This window comes from Protomyctophum bolini (genome assembly GCF_963924005.1).
Source record: "Protomyctophum bolini genome assembly, chromosome: 17".
In the NCBI taxonomy this organism is placed as follows: Eukaryota; Metazoa; Chordata; class Actinopteri; order Myctophiformes; family Myctophidae; genus Protomyctophum; species Protomyctophum bolini.
This window is the reverse complement of record NC_137878.1, coordinates 40,960,545-40,977,744: the sequence shown is the minus strand read 5'-3', so window position 1 is coordinate 40,977,744 and position 17,200 is coordinate 40,960,545. Positions and strand designations below refer to the sequence as shown.

At 45.6% G+C, this 17,200-nt stretch overlaps 1 pseudogene across 1 annotated transcript; it reads left to right on the top strand.

Moving 5' to 3' along the window:
• The first annotated feature begins 263 nt into the window (after positions 1–263).
• LOC308331783 (single-strand DNA endonuclease ASTE1-like) lies at positions 264–14,444 on the top strand (annotated as a pseudogene). The gene is made up of 8 exons (XR_013966245.1): positions 264–285; positions 5,593–5,857; positions 7,092–7,358; positions 10,168–10,506; positions 10,591–10,891; positions 11,045–11,365; positions 12,381–12,652; positions 14,246–14,444. The product of XR_013966245.1 is annotated as a single-strand DNA endonuclease ASTE1-like (transcript).
• Positions 14,445–17,200: the final 2,756 nt, after the last annotated feature.

The following is a 17,200-nucleotide window of genomic DNA, read 5'->3' as shown; positions in this document are numbered from 1 at the left end:
AGAGTTGAATTTTATGTGTCGTTTTTTATTTATGTGATTATTAAACTTTATGCGACTATTACAATTGTTTTTTCCGGGGTTTTACTTATTTTTTACTTTTGTGATATATGACGATTGCGGTGTTAAACATACAACACGCATAAAAAAGTAAATAAATGCACTGTTTTTAGTACACATTGTGTTGACTTTTACTTTGAAGTATAAATGTTATACGAGGAAGTGGGCTATGTTTTTCTTTTCTCACATGTTTGTAAACATAAAGAAGAGGAATTTAAGTGGGAAGAGGTGGGTTTTTCCTGTACTTGAATTGGTTATAACTTATTTATTAATTATTCCATCTTCCATTCATTCGTCTTTTTGAAATGAACGCATTTCCCTTCCTTCATGTACTGCATGCATGTCATATTGTGGCAATAATATAATAACGTGATCTGATTCAGATATTATAGAAATTAAAATGTTCTGCTGCTCAAATGAAGTTCCCTGCTTCATAATACTTTAAGTTCACTATATGGCATGGATCTATTCTATAGCTCTGGTCCTGTGGTCCATAGCCCTAATGCCCTGCAACGGCAGCAATTAGGGCTATGGACCAGAGCTGCAGCATATGCGGGTCACACTTTATCACATTATCGATGCGTGTGATTATGGATCCTTAAACCGCAAAACATTTCCTGGTTGGTTTTGTCTTTTCCATGGGTGGCATTCTATTATTCTAGCTGGTGGCACTATTTATGTTTCGTTTTTAAATATATGATTTTTGGTGTTTACAATAATGGGCATTAACATTAGGCTGTACACTTTTTTCAATATTATTTATTGATTTCTGCATTTTTATGACAGACAAAACCAACATTATACACTTTTAGTTTCTCAAATGTTTTTATTTATTTATTTTTGTAGTACAAGATCACCACAAAGGATCTCTGTACACTTCATAATACAAAAGTACACAATATAAAAAAATACAACTACATGGTAAAAGGAAAGGTACTATGTTTACCCAGGGTAACTGTACTAAGGAAAGGAAAGGTACCATGTTTACCCAGGGTAACTGGACTAAGGAAAGGAAAGGTACTATGTTTACCCAGGGTAACTGGACTAAGGAAAGGAAAGGTACCATGTTTACCCAGGGTAACTGGACTAAGGAAAGGAAAGGTACTATGTTTACCCAGGGTAACTGGACTAAGGAAAGGAAAGGTACTATGTTTACCCAGGGTAACTGGACTAAGGAAAGGAAAGGTACTATGTTTACCCAGGGTAACTGGACTAAGGAAAGGAAAGGTACTATGTTTACCCAGGGTAACTGGACTAAGGAAAGGAAAGGTACCATGTTTACCCAGGGTAACTGGACTAAGGAAAGGAAAGGTACTATGTTTACCCAGGGTAACTGGACTAAGGAAAGGAAAGGTAGTATGTTTACCCAGGGTTACTGGACTAAGGAAAGGAAAGGTACTATGTTTACCCAGGGTAACTGGACTAAGGAAAGGAAAGGTACTATGTTTACCCAGGGTAACTGGACTAAGGAAAGGAAAGGTACTATGTTTACCCAGGGTAACTGGACTAAGGAAAGGAAAGGTACCATGTTTATACCCAGGGTAACTGGACTAAGGAAAGGAAAGGTACTATGTTTACCCAGGGTAACTGGACTAAGGAAAGGAAAGGTACCATGTTTACCCAGGGTAACTGGACTAAGGAAAGGAAAGGTACTATGTTTACCCAGGGTAACTGGACTAAGGAAAGGAAAGGTACCATGTTTACCCAGGGTAACTGGACTAAGGAAAGGAAAGGTACTATGTTTACCCAGGGTAACTGGACTAAGGAAAGGAAAGGTACTATGTTTACCCAGGGTAACTGGACTAAGGAAAGGAAAGGTACTATGTTTACCCAGGGTAACTGGACTAAGGAAAGGAAAGGTACTATGTTTACCCAGGGTAACTGGACTAAGCTCAAGAACTTGTTTACAGCCAGGCCCTGCTCATAGAACATTTCATGGTAGGGGTTCAATGTCTTGCTCAAGGGCACTTCAGCGGTGGTAATTTTAACGTGCCGGTCCGGGGATACGAACTAGCGACCTTCCGATATCAAGACCGCTCCGCAAACCGTTCGGCCACCGCTGCCCATAAAGTACTAGTAGTACATAATACTACTACTACTATACAAATGAATATTCAATAAGAGAAGAGGGAAACGCTCTTCACGTAGAAATCTATTCTAGTCTTAAATGCATAAAGGCAACTTTAACCCATTCTGACCTGAGATCAGATTCATACGAGGTTTCCACTGGACACACACTGGTCTGATGAACCCATTCTGACCTGAGATCAGATTCTAAAAATGTCAGTCGTTCTTCGATTTTTTCAAAAATAGCAGACCTACAAGCTCGTAGCGCGCCACTCGGTGGCGCGCTACGAGCTTGTAGATCTGCTATTTTTCAATAGCTAAAGCATAACATGATGCCAACACCAAAATGGGTGCCCGGTCAGAATGGGTTAAATGTATAAAGGCAACTTTAAAATCAATGAAACAACCAAAGCAAAACAGTCTGACAGTCGAATGGAGAGCATTCCAAAGACAAATAATCTGCACCTGGCTTACTTTTCTTGAACTTATTGGTGCAGCAATTTGAGAGAGTATAGCAACTGTCCTTGAATGTATCTTTTATGTTTGGTTGTATTAACTCATTTGAGAGAGTATAGGCTGGAACTGTCCTTGAATGTATCATTTATGTTTGGTTGTAATAACTCATTTGAGAGAGTATAGCAACTGTCCTTGAATGTATCATTTATGTTTGGTTCTATTAACTCATTTGAGAGAGTATAGGCTGGAACTGTCCTTGAATCTATCTTTTATGTTTGGTTCTATTAACTCATTTGAGAGAGTATAGCAACTGTCCTTGAATGTATCATTTATGTTTGGTTGTCATAACTCATTTGAGAGAGTATAGCAACTGTCCTTGAATGTATCATTTATGTTTGGTTGTATTAACTCATTTGAGATAGTATAGCAACTGTCCTTGAATGTATCATTTATGTTTGGTTCTATTAACTCATTTGAGAGAGTATAGCAACTGTCCTTGAATGTATCTTTTATGTTTGGTTGTATTAACTCATTTGAGAGAGTATAGCAACTGTCCTTGAATGTATCATTTATGTTTGGTTCTATTAACTCATTTGAGAGAGTATAGCAACTGTCCTTGAATCTATCTTTAATGTTTGGTTCTATTAACTCATTTGAGAGAGTATAGCAACTGGTCCTTGAATGTATCATTTATGTTTGGTTCTATTAACTCATTTGAGAGAGTATAGCAACTGTCCTTGAATGTATCATTTATGTTTGGTTCTATTAACTAATTTGAGATAGTATAGCAACTGTCCTTGAATGTATCATTTATGTTTGGTTCTATTGACTCATTTGAGAGAGTATAGGCTGGAACTGTCCTTGAATGTATCTTTTATGTTTGGTTGTATTAACTCATTTGAGAGAGTATAGCAACTGTCCTTGAATGTATCTTTTATGTTTGGTTGTAATAACTCATTTGAGAGAGTATAGGCTGGAACTGTCCTTGAATGTATCATTTATGTTTGGTTGTAATAACTCATTTGAGAGAGTATAGCAACTGTCCTTGAATGTATCATTTATGTTTGGTTGTAATAACTCATTTGAGAGAGTATAGCAACTGTCCTTGAATGTATCATTTATGTTTGGTTCTATTAACTCATTTGAGAGAGTAGGCTGGAACTGTCCTTGAATGTATCTTTTATGTTTGGTTGTATTGACTCATTTGAGAGAGTATAGCAACTGTCCTTGAATGTATCTTTTATGTTTGGTTCTATTAACTCATTTGAGAGAGTATAGGCTGGAACTGTCCTTGAATGTATCATTTATGTTTGGTTCTATTAACTAATTTGAGAGAGTATAGGCTGGAACTGTCCTTGAATGTATCATTTATGTTTGGTTCTATTAACTAATTTGAGAGAGTATAGCAACTGTCCTTGAATGTATCATTTATGTTTGGTTCTATTAACTAATTTGAGAGAGTATAGCAACTGTCCTTGAATGTATCATTTATGTTTGGTTCTATTAACTAATTTGAGAGAGTATAGCAACTGTCCTTGAATGTATCATTTATGTTTGGTTCTATTAACTCATTTGAGAGAGTATAGCAACTGTCCTTGAATGTATCATTTATGTTTGGTTCTATTAACTAATTTGAGAGAGTATAGCAACTGTCCTTGAATGTATCATTTATGTTTGGTTCTATTAACTAATTTGAGAGAGTATAGGCTGGAACTGTCCTTGAATGTATCATTTATGTTTGGTTCTATTAACTAATTTGAGAGAGTATAGGCTGGAACTGTCCTTGAATGTATCATTTATGTTTGGTTCTATTAACTAATTTGAGAGAGTAGGCTGGAACTGTCCTTGAATGTATCTTTTATGTTTGGTTCTATTAACTCATTTGAGATAGTATAGCAACTGTCCTTGAATGTATCATTTATGTTTGGTTGTAATAACTCATTTGAGAGAGTATAGGCTGGAACTGTCCTTGAATGTATCATTTATGTTTGGTTGTAATAACTCATTTGAGAGAGTATAGCAACTGTCCTTGAATGTATCATTTATGTTTGGTTGTAATAACTCATTTGAGAGAGTATAGCAACTGTCCTTGAATGTATCATTTATGTTTGGTTGTAATAACTCATTTGAGAGAGTATAGGCTGGAACTGTCCTTGAATGTATCATTTATGTTTGGTTGTAATAACTCATTTGAGAGAGTATAGCAACTGTCCTTGAATGTATCATTTATGTTTGGTTCTATTAACTCATTTGAGAGAGTAGGCTGGAACTGTCCTTGAATGTATCTTTTATGTTTGGTTGTATTGACTCATTTGAGAGAGTATAGCAACTGTCCTTGAATGTATCTTTTATGTTTGGTTCTATTAACTCATTTGAGAGAGTATAGGCTGGAACTGTCCTTGAATGTATCTTTTATGTTTGGTTCTATTAACTCATTTGAGATAGTATAGCAACTGTCCTTGAATGTATCATTTATGTTTGGTTCTATTAACTAATTTGAGAGAGTATAGGCTGGAACTGTCCTTGAATGTATCATTTATGTTTGGTTCTATTAACTAATTTGAGAGAGTATAGGCTGGAACTGTCCTTGAATGTATCATTTATGTTTGGTTCTATTAACTAATTTGAGAGAGTATAGCAACTGTCCTTGAATGTATCATTTATGTTTGGTTCTATTAACTAATTTGAGAGAGTATAGGCTGGAACTGTCCTTGAATGTATCATTTATGTTTGGTTCTATTAACTCATTTGAGAGAGTATAGGCTGGAACTGTCCTTGAATGTATCATTTATGTTTGGTTCTATTAACTAATTTGAGAGAGTATAGCAACTGTCCTTGAATGTATCATTTATGTTTGGTTCTATTAACTAATTTGAGAGAGTATAGGCTGGAACTGTCCTTGAATGTATCATTTATGTTTGGTTCTATTAACTCATTTGAGAGAGTATAGCAACTGTCCTTGAATGTATCTTTAATGTGACCGTTCTTCTACCCCGTGTCGTTGCTATATAGGGGGGACCCTGTGACCGTGTACCATATATGGGCGTGCAGGGACTGACCAGCTACGTGGAGGGCAACAGGCACTTCTTCCAGGATGTCAAGTTCAGGGAGAGCCGGCTGGTCATCGACGGCTGCAGCCTGTACTTCCGCCTCTACTTCAACCACGGGCTGGACCAGCGGCACGGAGGGGACTACGACGCCTTCGCCACCCTGCTGTCCCACTTCCTCTCCGCGCTGGCGGCCTGCGGCATCCAGCCCTACGTGGTTCTGGACGGAGGTAAGGGGGGGCTCAGGGGAGACATCCAGCCCTACTGTATGTGGTTCTGGACGGAGGTAAGGGGGTCTAAAATATGGAACTCCCTACCTTTTACATCTATGGCAATTGTCTTTTCCTCACAATTTACGATTTACAATTTAGGCATTTAGCAGACGCTCTTAATCCAGAGCGACTGTACATTTAAGCAAGAACAAAAAAAGCATGGGAATACATCACGTAAAAAGCATTTATCATGAAACATGCGTAAGCTAAGAACGTAACAGTGGAATATCTATATAATGAAACTATACATAATATAAACTATACATATACTATACTATACTATGCTATACATATGTACTATGGCGTGCTATGGCTATATACAATGCAATTATAGTGTCTACATAACATGCTATAAGTCTGTATCAAATGCTATCTCTAAGTCTACAGAAATCAATGCTATCTAAGGGGGTATAGGGTAAGTGCTATGGGCCATGATGGAGTCTGAAAAGGTGGGTTTTCAGACTACGGCGGAAGATTGGGAGTGATGCTGCAGTTCTGACTGCGACGGGAAGTGCATTCCTCATTTTCAAGAAGCTTCTAAAATCACTTATCCTAATAACCACCATGAAGTACTTCCCATATCCGGTCTGCTGAACTAACCTGGTGCACTCAATGTTCTCCTATAGCGGTTTTATCGTCTGACTTCTGTCTATTGTGCTTTTCTTTCTTGTTATACAGTATTATTTCCGTCCTTTCACTGTCCCTGTATTCTATCTGTATTCTAATGTTTAAGATCTGGCATGCTCAATATGATTGTTTTTTTTCTTCTTTAATAAACAAACAAAAACTATGAATGTATAAACATGCCTCATGGAGAAGCCACTTGGCAAGCCCCCTGGAGGGTTTTTTAGGCTTTCTCCTTCACATTTATTTATTGACAAGGGTGGGTTCAGGGCAGACATCCAGCCCTACGTGGTGTTGGGTGGAGGTGGGCATTAAGAGGTCTTAAAGGCGATCGGAAATGATAAAATAAATAAATTATACTGCATGTAAGACAATTAGTCGTCAACGTGAATGAATTTGTAATCGCGACAAGCGAGACACGGATCAGGATGAAGTTTGACATGTGTCTCTGAATCGAATTGAACTTTTGACATTTTAACCCGTTTTAAATCCCGCGGGAAATCTGCCTTCCTTCCTCCCTCCCTCCCCAGGCATGGATGTAAATCTTCCTTCCTTCCGTCCTCCCCAGGCATGGATCCCAGCGACAAGAAGTTCTCCACCATGCGCCAGCGGCTGCAGTCCAAGATCAGGGAGGCGGAGTCTCTGTGCCACGGGCGCCACGGCTGCGTCCTCCCTCTCCTCACGCGGGACGTGTTCGTCCAGGTGCTGGCGGCGCACGGCGTCCCCGTGGTCCAGTGCCCGGCCGAGGCCGACGGGGAGATCGCCTGTTTGGCGCGCCACTGGGGCTGCCCGGTTCTGTCCAATGACAGCGACTTCTACATATTCGACCTGCCAGGTGAGTGTCGCGTTCTGCCCCCGTGTCCCCTATAGGGTAGGTACCCTTGCCAGGTGAGTGTCGTGTTCTGCCCCCGTGTCCCCTATAGGGTAGGTACCCTTGCCAGGTGAGTGTCGTGTTCTGCCCCCGTGTCCCCTATAGGGTAGGTACCCTTGCCAGGTGAGTGTCGTGTTCTGCCCCCGTGTCCCCTATAGGGTAGGTACCCTTGCCAGGTGAGTGTCGTGTTCTGCCCCCGTGTCCCCTATAGGGTAGGTACCCTTGCCAGGTGAGTGTCGTGTTCTGCCCCCGTGTCCCCTATAGGGTAGGTACCCCTGCCAGGTGAGTGTCGTGTTCTGCCCCCGTGTCCCCTATAGGGTAGGTACCCTTGCCAGGTGAGTGTCGTGTTCTGCCCCCGTGTCCCCTATAGGGTAGGTACCCTTGCCAGGTGAGTGTCGTGTTCTGCCCCCGTGTCCCCTATAGGGTAGGTACCCTTGCCAGGTGAGTGTCGTGTTCTGCCCCCGTGTCCCCTATAGGGTAGGTACCCTTGCCAGGTGAGTGTCGTGTTCTGCCCCCGTGTCCCCTATAGGGTAGGTACCCTTGCCAGGTGAGTGTCGTGTTCTGCCAACACGGGGAGAGCAACGGACTGACATACGTTGTTTCTTTTTTGACAGCTCTTTATACAACGCAATAATATAAGCTTTGCCTACATATATGGGAATTCAATATCCGTGACCCAGGGGGTAGTGTGGGAGTGACATCAGGACTTCAGTATCTATTAACCTGAACTGGTTAAATGTTAAAATACTTGAAATACCTGACACATTGGGAGCAATCTACTGTAATACTGACCGGTGTGGCGTTGTTGGCGGGTTGTTAGCGTTGTTGAAGAAACCTAAATACACCATTGCACATACAGTAGACTCCAGGGTGTATACTGAAGTACTGTCACCTCATAGACACATACAGTAGACTCCAGGGTGTATACTGAAGTACTGTCACCTCATAGACACATACAGTAGACTCCAGGGTGTCTAATGAAGTACTGTCACCTCATAGACACATACAGTAGACTCCAGGGTGTATAATGAAGTACTGTCACCTCATAGACACATACAGTAGACTCCAGGGTGTCTAATGAAGTACTGTCACCTCATAGACACATACAGTAGACTCCAGGGTGTCTAATGAAGTACTGTCACCTCATAGACACATACAGTAGACTCCAGGGTGTCTAATGAAGTACTGTCACCTCATAGACACATACAGTAGACTACAGGGTGTCTACTGAAGTACTGTCACCTCATAGACACATACAGTGACTCCAGGGTGTATACTGAAGTACTGTCACCTCATAGACACATACAGTAGACTCCAGGGTGTCTAATGAAGTACTGTCACCTCATAGACACATACAGTAGACTCCAGGGTGTATAATGAAGTACTGTCACCTCATAGACACATACAGTAGACTCCAGGGTGTCTAATGAAGTACTGTCACCTCATAGACACATACAGTAGACTCCAGGGTGTCTAATGAAGTACTGTCACCTCATAGACACATACAGTAGACTCCAGGGTGTCTAATGAAGTACTGTCACCTCATAGACACATACAGTAGACTCCAGGGTGTCTAATGAAGTACTGTCACCTCATAGACACATACAGTAGACTCCAGGGTGTCTAATGAAGTACTGTCACCTCATAGACACATACAGTAGACTCCAGGGTGTCTAATGAAGTACTGTCACCTCATAGACACATACAGTAGACTCCAGGGTGTCTAATGAAGTACTGTCACCTCATAGACACATACAGTAGACTCCAGGGTGTCTACTGAAGTACTGTCACCTCATAGACACATACAGTAGACTCCAGGGTGTCTAATGAAGTACTGTCACCTCATAGACACATACAGTAGACTCCAGGGTGTCTACTGAAGTACTGTCACCTCATAGACACATACAGTAGACTCAGGGTGTCTAATGAAGTACTGTCACCTCATAGACACATACAGTAGACTCCAGGGTGTCTAATGAAGTACTGTCACCTCATAGACACATACAGTAGACTCCAGGGTGTCTAATGAAGTACTGTCACCTCATAGACACATACAGTAGACTCCAGGGTGTCTACTGAAGTACTGTCACCTCATAGACACATACAGTAGACTCAGGGTGTCTAATGAAGTACTGTCACCTCATAGACACATACAGTAGACTCCAGGGTGTCTACTGAAGTACTGTCACCTCATAGACACATACAGTAGACTACAGGGTGTCTACTGAAGTACTGTCACCTCATAGACACATACAGTAGACTCCAGGGTGTCTACTGAAGTACTGTCACCTCATAGACACATACAGTAGACTCCAGGGTGTCTAATGAAGTACTGTCACCTCATAGACACATACAGTAGACTCCAGGGTGTCTAATGAAGTACTGTCACCTCATAGACACATACAGTAGACTCAGGGTGTCTAATGAAGTACTGTCACCTCATAGACACATACAGTAGACTCAGGGTGTCTACTGAAGTACTGTCACCTCATAGACACATACAGTAGACTCCAGGGTGTCTAATGAAGTACTGTCACCTCATAGACACATACAGTAGACTCCAGGGTGTCTACTGAAGTACTGTCACCTCATAGACACATACAGTAGACTACAGGGTGTCTACTGAAGTACTGTCACCTCATAGACACATGGAAAACTGAAAAAATAAACTGTTTTACTGTTTATTTTTTTTTAATTTTCTGTGTTTTTATCATCATAATTATTCGTGAATTTGAATTAAAACTTTACCCCCCCCCCTCCCCTCCCCTCCAAGGTGGTTACCTTCCGTTCCGCTTCTTCCAGTGGACCAGCCTGAGCGGTAAAAAAGCCCCCCCCACCACCCCCCACATCTCCGCCAGGCGCTACGACACCGGCGCGCTCTGCCGGCTGTTCGGCGGCATGAACCGCCAGCTGCTGCCGCTGTGCGCCGTGCTGGCGGGAAACGACTACGGCGCGGCCAGAGGCACCGACTCCCTCCTCGCCCTGCTGGGACGCGGCGGCGGCGGCGCAGGGCGGGGGGCGGGGCCAGGGAAAGGGAGGAGCCCAGTCCCGCGTGGAGCGCGTCCTCCTCTGGCTCTCGACGTTTCGGGACCCCGGGGAGGCCCTGCGGGAGGTGAGCAACCTGATGGGGGAGGGGGAGGAGGGGGGGAGGGGGGGAGGAGGAGGAGGAGGGGGGAGGGGCAGAAGAAGAGGAGGAGGAGGAGGAGGAGGAGGGGCGCCCCCGAGCCTCAGCGCCCAGCTTCTCGCCGGCATGCGAGAGTACGAGGTGGCGCCACAGAGCTCCCTGGCCGGCTGGTTCTCCGGCGGGTGGCGTTGGTGGCGGTCAGCTGCAGTTCGGCCCGCTGCCCGCGGGGGCGGAGCTGTCGCGGGCCGCGGCGCGCGCCCTGCTGCCCCCGCTGGCGCTGGACGTGCTGGCGACGCGCCGCGCGCTCCTCATCCGCAGGTGGAGAACAGCAGGCTGGCCAGCGGGCACGGGCAGCGCCCGGGCCATACGGCAGGCCCTGTACGGGCTGTTACTGCAGGGGGGAGGAGGGGGAGGAGGGGGGAGGAGGGGGAGGGGGAGGGGGGAGGGGGAGGAGGAGGGGGAGGGGGAGGGGGGGGGAGGACCGGCGGCGGGCGCAGGCGTCCCACAGGGCGGGGGACGAGCGCAGGAGGAGGAGGCCAGCGGCGCATCGAGGAGGAGGAGGGGGAGGAGGAGAACGTCCGTGGGCCAGGGCGGGAGAGGCTCCGGGAGGGGGAGGGGCCGGGGGGGGACGAGGGGCCGCGGCGGGGGCCATCGGGGTAGGGGTCACGATGACGGCCGGAGTTCACCCGCTCATGAGCAGGACCACCAAGCGGCGGGGCCGGGCGGCGCAGCAGCAGCAGAAGAACAGACGGTGGAGGAATACGACCGTCTGGACCTCCAGCTGAAGAGGAACCGGGTGGAAGCCCGCCCGCCCAGAACCCCGCTACGGCTGGACGCACTGGGCCAGGTACACCCCCAGACCCCACTTAGACCCACTGGGCCAGGTATACCCCCAGAACCCCACTTAGGACCCACCCTATAGGTCCACTGGGCCAGGTACACCCCCAGAACCCCACTTAGGACCCACCCTATAGGTCCACTGGACCAGGTACACCCCCAGAACCCCACTTAGGACCCACCCTATAGGTCCACTGGGCCAGTACACCCCCAGAACCCCACTTAGGACCCTATAGGTCCACTGGGCCAGGTACACCCCCAGAACCCCACAGGTCCACTGGGCCAGGTACACCCCCAGAACCCCACTTAGGACCCACCCTATAGGTCCATTCTACACACCATACATTCTAAATGTGCAGTTCTCACACTTTCGAGATAGTCCAAATGTTTGCAAAAATAGCAGATGTACAGCACAAGCTTGCAGTACGGCGAGATTAGTGAGCTGACAGACAGGTGTCTCTGATTAGTGAGCTGACAGACAGGTGTCTCTGATTAGTGAGCTGACAGACAGGTGTCTCTGATTAGTGAGCTGACAGACAGGTGTCTCTGATTAGTGAGCTGACAGACAGGTGTCTCTGATTAGTGAGCTGACAGACAGGTGTCTCTGATTAGTGAGCTGACAGACAGGTGTCTCTGATTAGTGAGCTGACAGACAGGTGTCTCTGATTAGTGAGCTGACAGACAGGTGTCTCTGATTAGTGAGCTGACAGACAGGTGTCTCTGATTAGTGAGCTGACAGACAGGTGTCTCTGATTAGTGAGCTGACAGACAGGTGTCTCTGATTAGTGAGCTGACAGACAGGTGTCTCTGATTAGTGAGCTGACAGACAGGTGTCTCTGATTAGTGAGCTGACAGACAGGTGTCTCTGATTAGTGAGCTGACAGACAGGTGTCTCTGATTAGTGAGCTGACAGACAGGTGTCTCTGATTAGTGAGCTGACAGACAGGTGTCTCTGATTAGTGAGCTGACAGACAGGTGTCTCTGATTATGATGGGTTATTAATTATTACCTGTTGTATTCTCTAGGCTCCTCTGGCGGTGCGTCTGGGCGTGCTGTTGGACGTCCTGGGCGTGAAGGAGGCGGTCCTGGCTCCCCTCCCGCCCCGCCTCCAGCTGGCTGCAGCCGTCACAGGCTTCTGGCTGCGAGAGGCCAGCCCGCGCCCCTCCCAGCCCCAGCTCCAAGCTCTGCTGCTGGGCATGGTCTACGGAGACCTGGTCTACGGAGACCTGGTCTACGGAGACCTGGTCCTGTCCTCCTGCAACACCCCCGACGACCGACACAACGGTACGTCATTATGGCATGCTTCATGCTTCATGCTTCATGCTACATGCCTGCCTGTCACTGTCACTTTTGGAGCAATAGAGTGTCGCAGTCTCGCCCCCTTTCAGAACAACGAGTGGCCCAGGAAATTAATCCCAATGCATTTCTCCCATAGGCATTTCTTAAATTATTTATTTAAAGACCAAAGAAGAAAAACAACAAAAAAAGTGTTGTAACCTGCCGTTTCTTTCTACTTTCTAATTCTTTGTTTGGTCCAAAATATTGTTTGTGTTGTCATGATTTGTCACGACAAGAGTTGGCTTCGTACGACGCTTAAAAGGTCTTTAAATTAATAATTTAAGAAATGCCTATATGGTCAAAATGCATTTGGGATTCATTTCCTGGGCCACTCGTTGTCCTGAAAGGGGGAGGGACTGCGACGCTCTATAGAAAGCCCCCGTTGTAAAGGGTTTTTGTGTTGTCTGTTGTACCAGTTTGTATTCATGGATAACTGTTTGGACCCAGCCAGTGTTTTATACAATTGTATAATGTAACTAACTAGAGATCGGGAAAAGTATCGGATCGGCCCTTATTTTGTCACATCGGGTCATATCGGTATCGGTGAATATGCCCAGTCTAAACCACCGATCCGACACAGGGGTAAGGGGTTGACACTATGGCAGTCTAACCACTGATCCAACACAGGGGTAAGGGGGTCGACACTATGCCAGTCTAACCACTGATCCCACACAGGGGTAAGGGGGTCGACACTATGCCAGTCTAACCACTGATCCAACACAGGGTTAAGGGGTTTGACACTATGCCAGTATAACCACTGATCCCACACAGGGGTAAGGGGGTTGACACTATGCCAGTATAACCACTGATCCCACACAGGGGTAAGGGGGTTGACACTATGCCAGTCTAACCACTGATCCCACACAGGGGTAAGGGGGTTGACACTATGCCAGTCTAACCACTGATCCCACACAGGGGTAAGGGGGTTGACACTATGGCAGGTAAATCAAATGTTGGGACATGTGGAGTTCATACATAGTCTGGATTTTCGGTGGTTAGGTGACCACCGAACTACAACATGACGTCACTGAGGTGACCACCGAACTACAACATGACGTCACTGAGCCGCGGTGAAGAGCAAACCACCGTCACCGCTCCAGCCCTTCTCGGTTTTTACTCACCACCGCTCAACGTTATTTCAGCTCCGGTGGTCACCTCACCACCGGAGCGGTGGTCTCCTCACCACCGGAGCGGTGGTCTCCTCACCACCGGAGCGGTGGTGGTCACCTCACCACCGAAATCCAGACTTTGCATAGGCCTTTACTGTCATATGTGTCGGGCAGAAACCTTGTATCTCCATATTTCAAAAGAAACTATGTTTTAAATGAATGCCGTATTTTCCCTACAAAGTAGGGAAAATCAAACAAAAAGTTTGATTTACAAAGTAGGGGAATAACCGATCTACAAGCTCACAACGCGTGTTGTAAATAGTACCGTAATAGTTCTTCAGTTTCACTTTGTAATTAAGTGTGTTGCTGCGTCACTGCGTCCATCCACCTAAATACGGATTCCGTGACATGTTTTACCCCCCCCCCCCCCCCCCCCCTAACAGTTCCAGAGGGAAAACGTGGCCGGAGCGGACCCTGCCGTGGAGCGGACTGGATCGGCTGCGCGTCAGGCCCGGGGAAAGAAGAGGGCTGGACGTGGGTGTGGCTCACTGCCTCAGCCAATGGCAGGCCTGCCTCTGGAGCGCGCTCTGTCTCAACCAGCTGCTCCTGACGCCCCTGCCTGCACCGCAGCTGTCGCGGTAAAGAATGCACATATCCACTGCTTTATACACACCTAACGCAGTATAATGCACACATCCACTGCTTTATACACGCCTAACGCAGTAGAATGCACACATCCACTGCTTCATACACGCCTAACGCAGTAGAATGCACACATCCACTGCTTCATACACGCCTAACGCAGTAGAATGCACACATCCACTGCTTTATACACGCCTAACGCAGTAGAATGCACACATCACTGCTTCATACACGCCTAACGCAGTAGAATGCACACATCCACTGCTTCATACACGCCTAACGCAGTAGAATGCACACATCCACCTTCATACACGCCTAACGCAGTAGAATGCACACATCCACTGCTTTATACACACCTAACGCAGTAGAATGCACACATCCACTGCTTTATACACACCTAACGCAGTAGAATGCACACATCCACCTTCATACACGCCTAACGCAGTAGAATGCACACATCCACTGCTTATACACGCCTAACGCAGTAGAATGCACACATCCACTGCTTTATACACGCCTAACGCAGTAGAATGCACACATCCACTGCTTTATACACGCCTAACGCAGTAGAATGCACACATCCACTGCTTTATACACACCTAACGCAGTAGAATGCACACATCCACCTTCATACACGCCTAACGCAGTAGAATGCACACATCCACTGCTTTATACACACCTAACGCAGTAGAATGCACACATCCACTGCTTTATACACGCCTAACGCAGTAGAATGCACACATCCACTGCTTTATACACGCCTAACGCAGTAGAATGCACACATCCACTGCTTCATACACGCCTAACGCAGTAGAATGCACACATCCACTGCTTTATACACGCCTAACGCAGTAGAATGCACACATCCACTGCTTTATACACACCTAACGCAGTAGAATGCACACATCCACTGCTTTATACACGCCTAACGCAGTAGAATGCACACATCCACTGCTTCATACACGCCTAACGCAGTAGAATGCACACATCCACTGCTTTATACACGCCTAACGCAGTAGAATGCACACATCCACTGCTTCATACACACCTAACGCAGTAGAATGCACACATCCACTGCTTTATACACACCTAACGCAGTAGAATGCACACATCCACTGCTTCATACACACCTAACGCAGTAGAATGCACACATCCACTGCTTTATACACGCCTAACGCAGTAGAATGCACACATCCACTGCTTTATACACGCCTAACGCAGTAGAATGCACACATCCACTGCTTCATACACGCCTAACGCAGTAGAATGCACACATCCACTGCTTTATACACGCCTAACGCAGTAGAATGCACACATCCACCTTCATACACGCCTAACGCAGTAGAATGCACACATCCACTGCTTTATACACACCTAACGCAGTAGAATGCACACATCCACTGCTTTATACACGCCTAACGCAGTAGAATGCACACATCCACTGCTTTATACACGCCTAACGCAGTAGAATGCACACATCCACCTTCATACACGCCTAACGCAGTAGAATGCACACATCCACTCTTCATACACGCCTAACGCAGTAGAATGCACACATCCACTGCTTTATACACGCCTAACGCAGTAGAATGCACACATCCACTGCTTTATACACGCCTAACGCAGTAGAATGCACACATCCACTGCTTCTAACTACACGCCTAACGCAGTAGAATGAACACATCCACCTTCATACACGCCTAACGCAGTAGAATGCACACATCCACTGCTTATACACGCCTAACGCAGTAGAATGCACACATCCACTGCTTTATACACGCCTAACGCAGTAGAATGCACACATCCACTGCTTTATACACACCTAACGCAGTAGAATGCACACATCCACTGCTTTATACACGCCTATACGCAGTAGAATGCACACATCCACTGCTTCATACACGCCTAACGCAGTAGAATGCACACATCCACTGCTTTATACACGCCTAACGCAGTAGAATGCACACATCCACTGCTTTATACACGCCTAACGCAGTAGAATGCACACATCCACTGCTTTATACACACCTAACGCAGTAGAATGCACACATCCACTGCTTCATACACGCCTAACGCAGTAGAATGCACACACATCCACTGCTTTATACACGCCTAACGCAGTAGAATGCACACATCCACTGCTTTATGCACGCCTAACGCAGTAGAATGCACACATCCACTGCTTTATACACGCCTAACGCAGTAGAATGCACACATCCTGCTTCTAACTACACGTCTAACCTCTGTAAAACTATGCCTAAACCTAACCTCAGTAAAACTATGCCTAAACCTAACCTCTGTAAAACTATGCTTAAACCTAGCTTCAGTAAAACTATGCCTAAACCTAACCTTAACCTCAGTAAAACTATGCCTAAACCTAACCTTAACCTCTGTAAAACTATGCTTAAACCTAACCTCTGTAAAACTATGCTTAAACCTAACCTCTGTAAAACTATGCTTAAACCTAACCTCAGTAAAACTATGCCTAAACCTAAACCTAACCTCAGTAAAACTATGCCTAAACCTAACCTTAACCTCAGTAAAACTATGCTTAAACCTAACCTCTGTAAAACTATGCTTAAACCTAACCTCTGTAAAACTATGCTTAAACCTAACCTCAGTAAAACTATGCCTAAACCTAAACCTAACCTCAGTAAAACTATGCCTAAACCTAACCTTAACCTCAGTAAAACTATGCTAAACCTAACCAACCTCAGTAAAACTATGCTTAAACCTAACCTCAGTAAAACTATGCC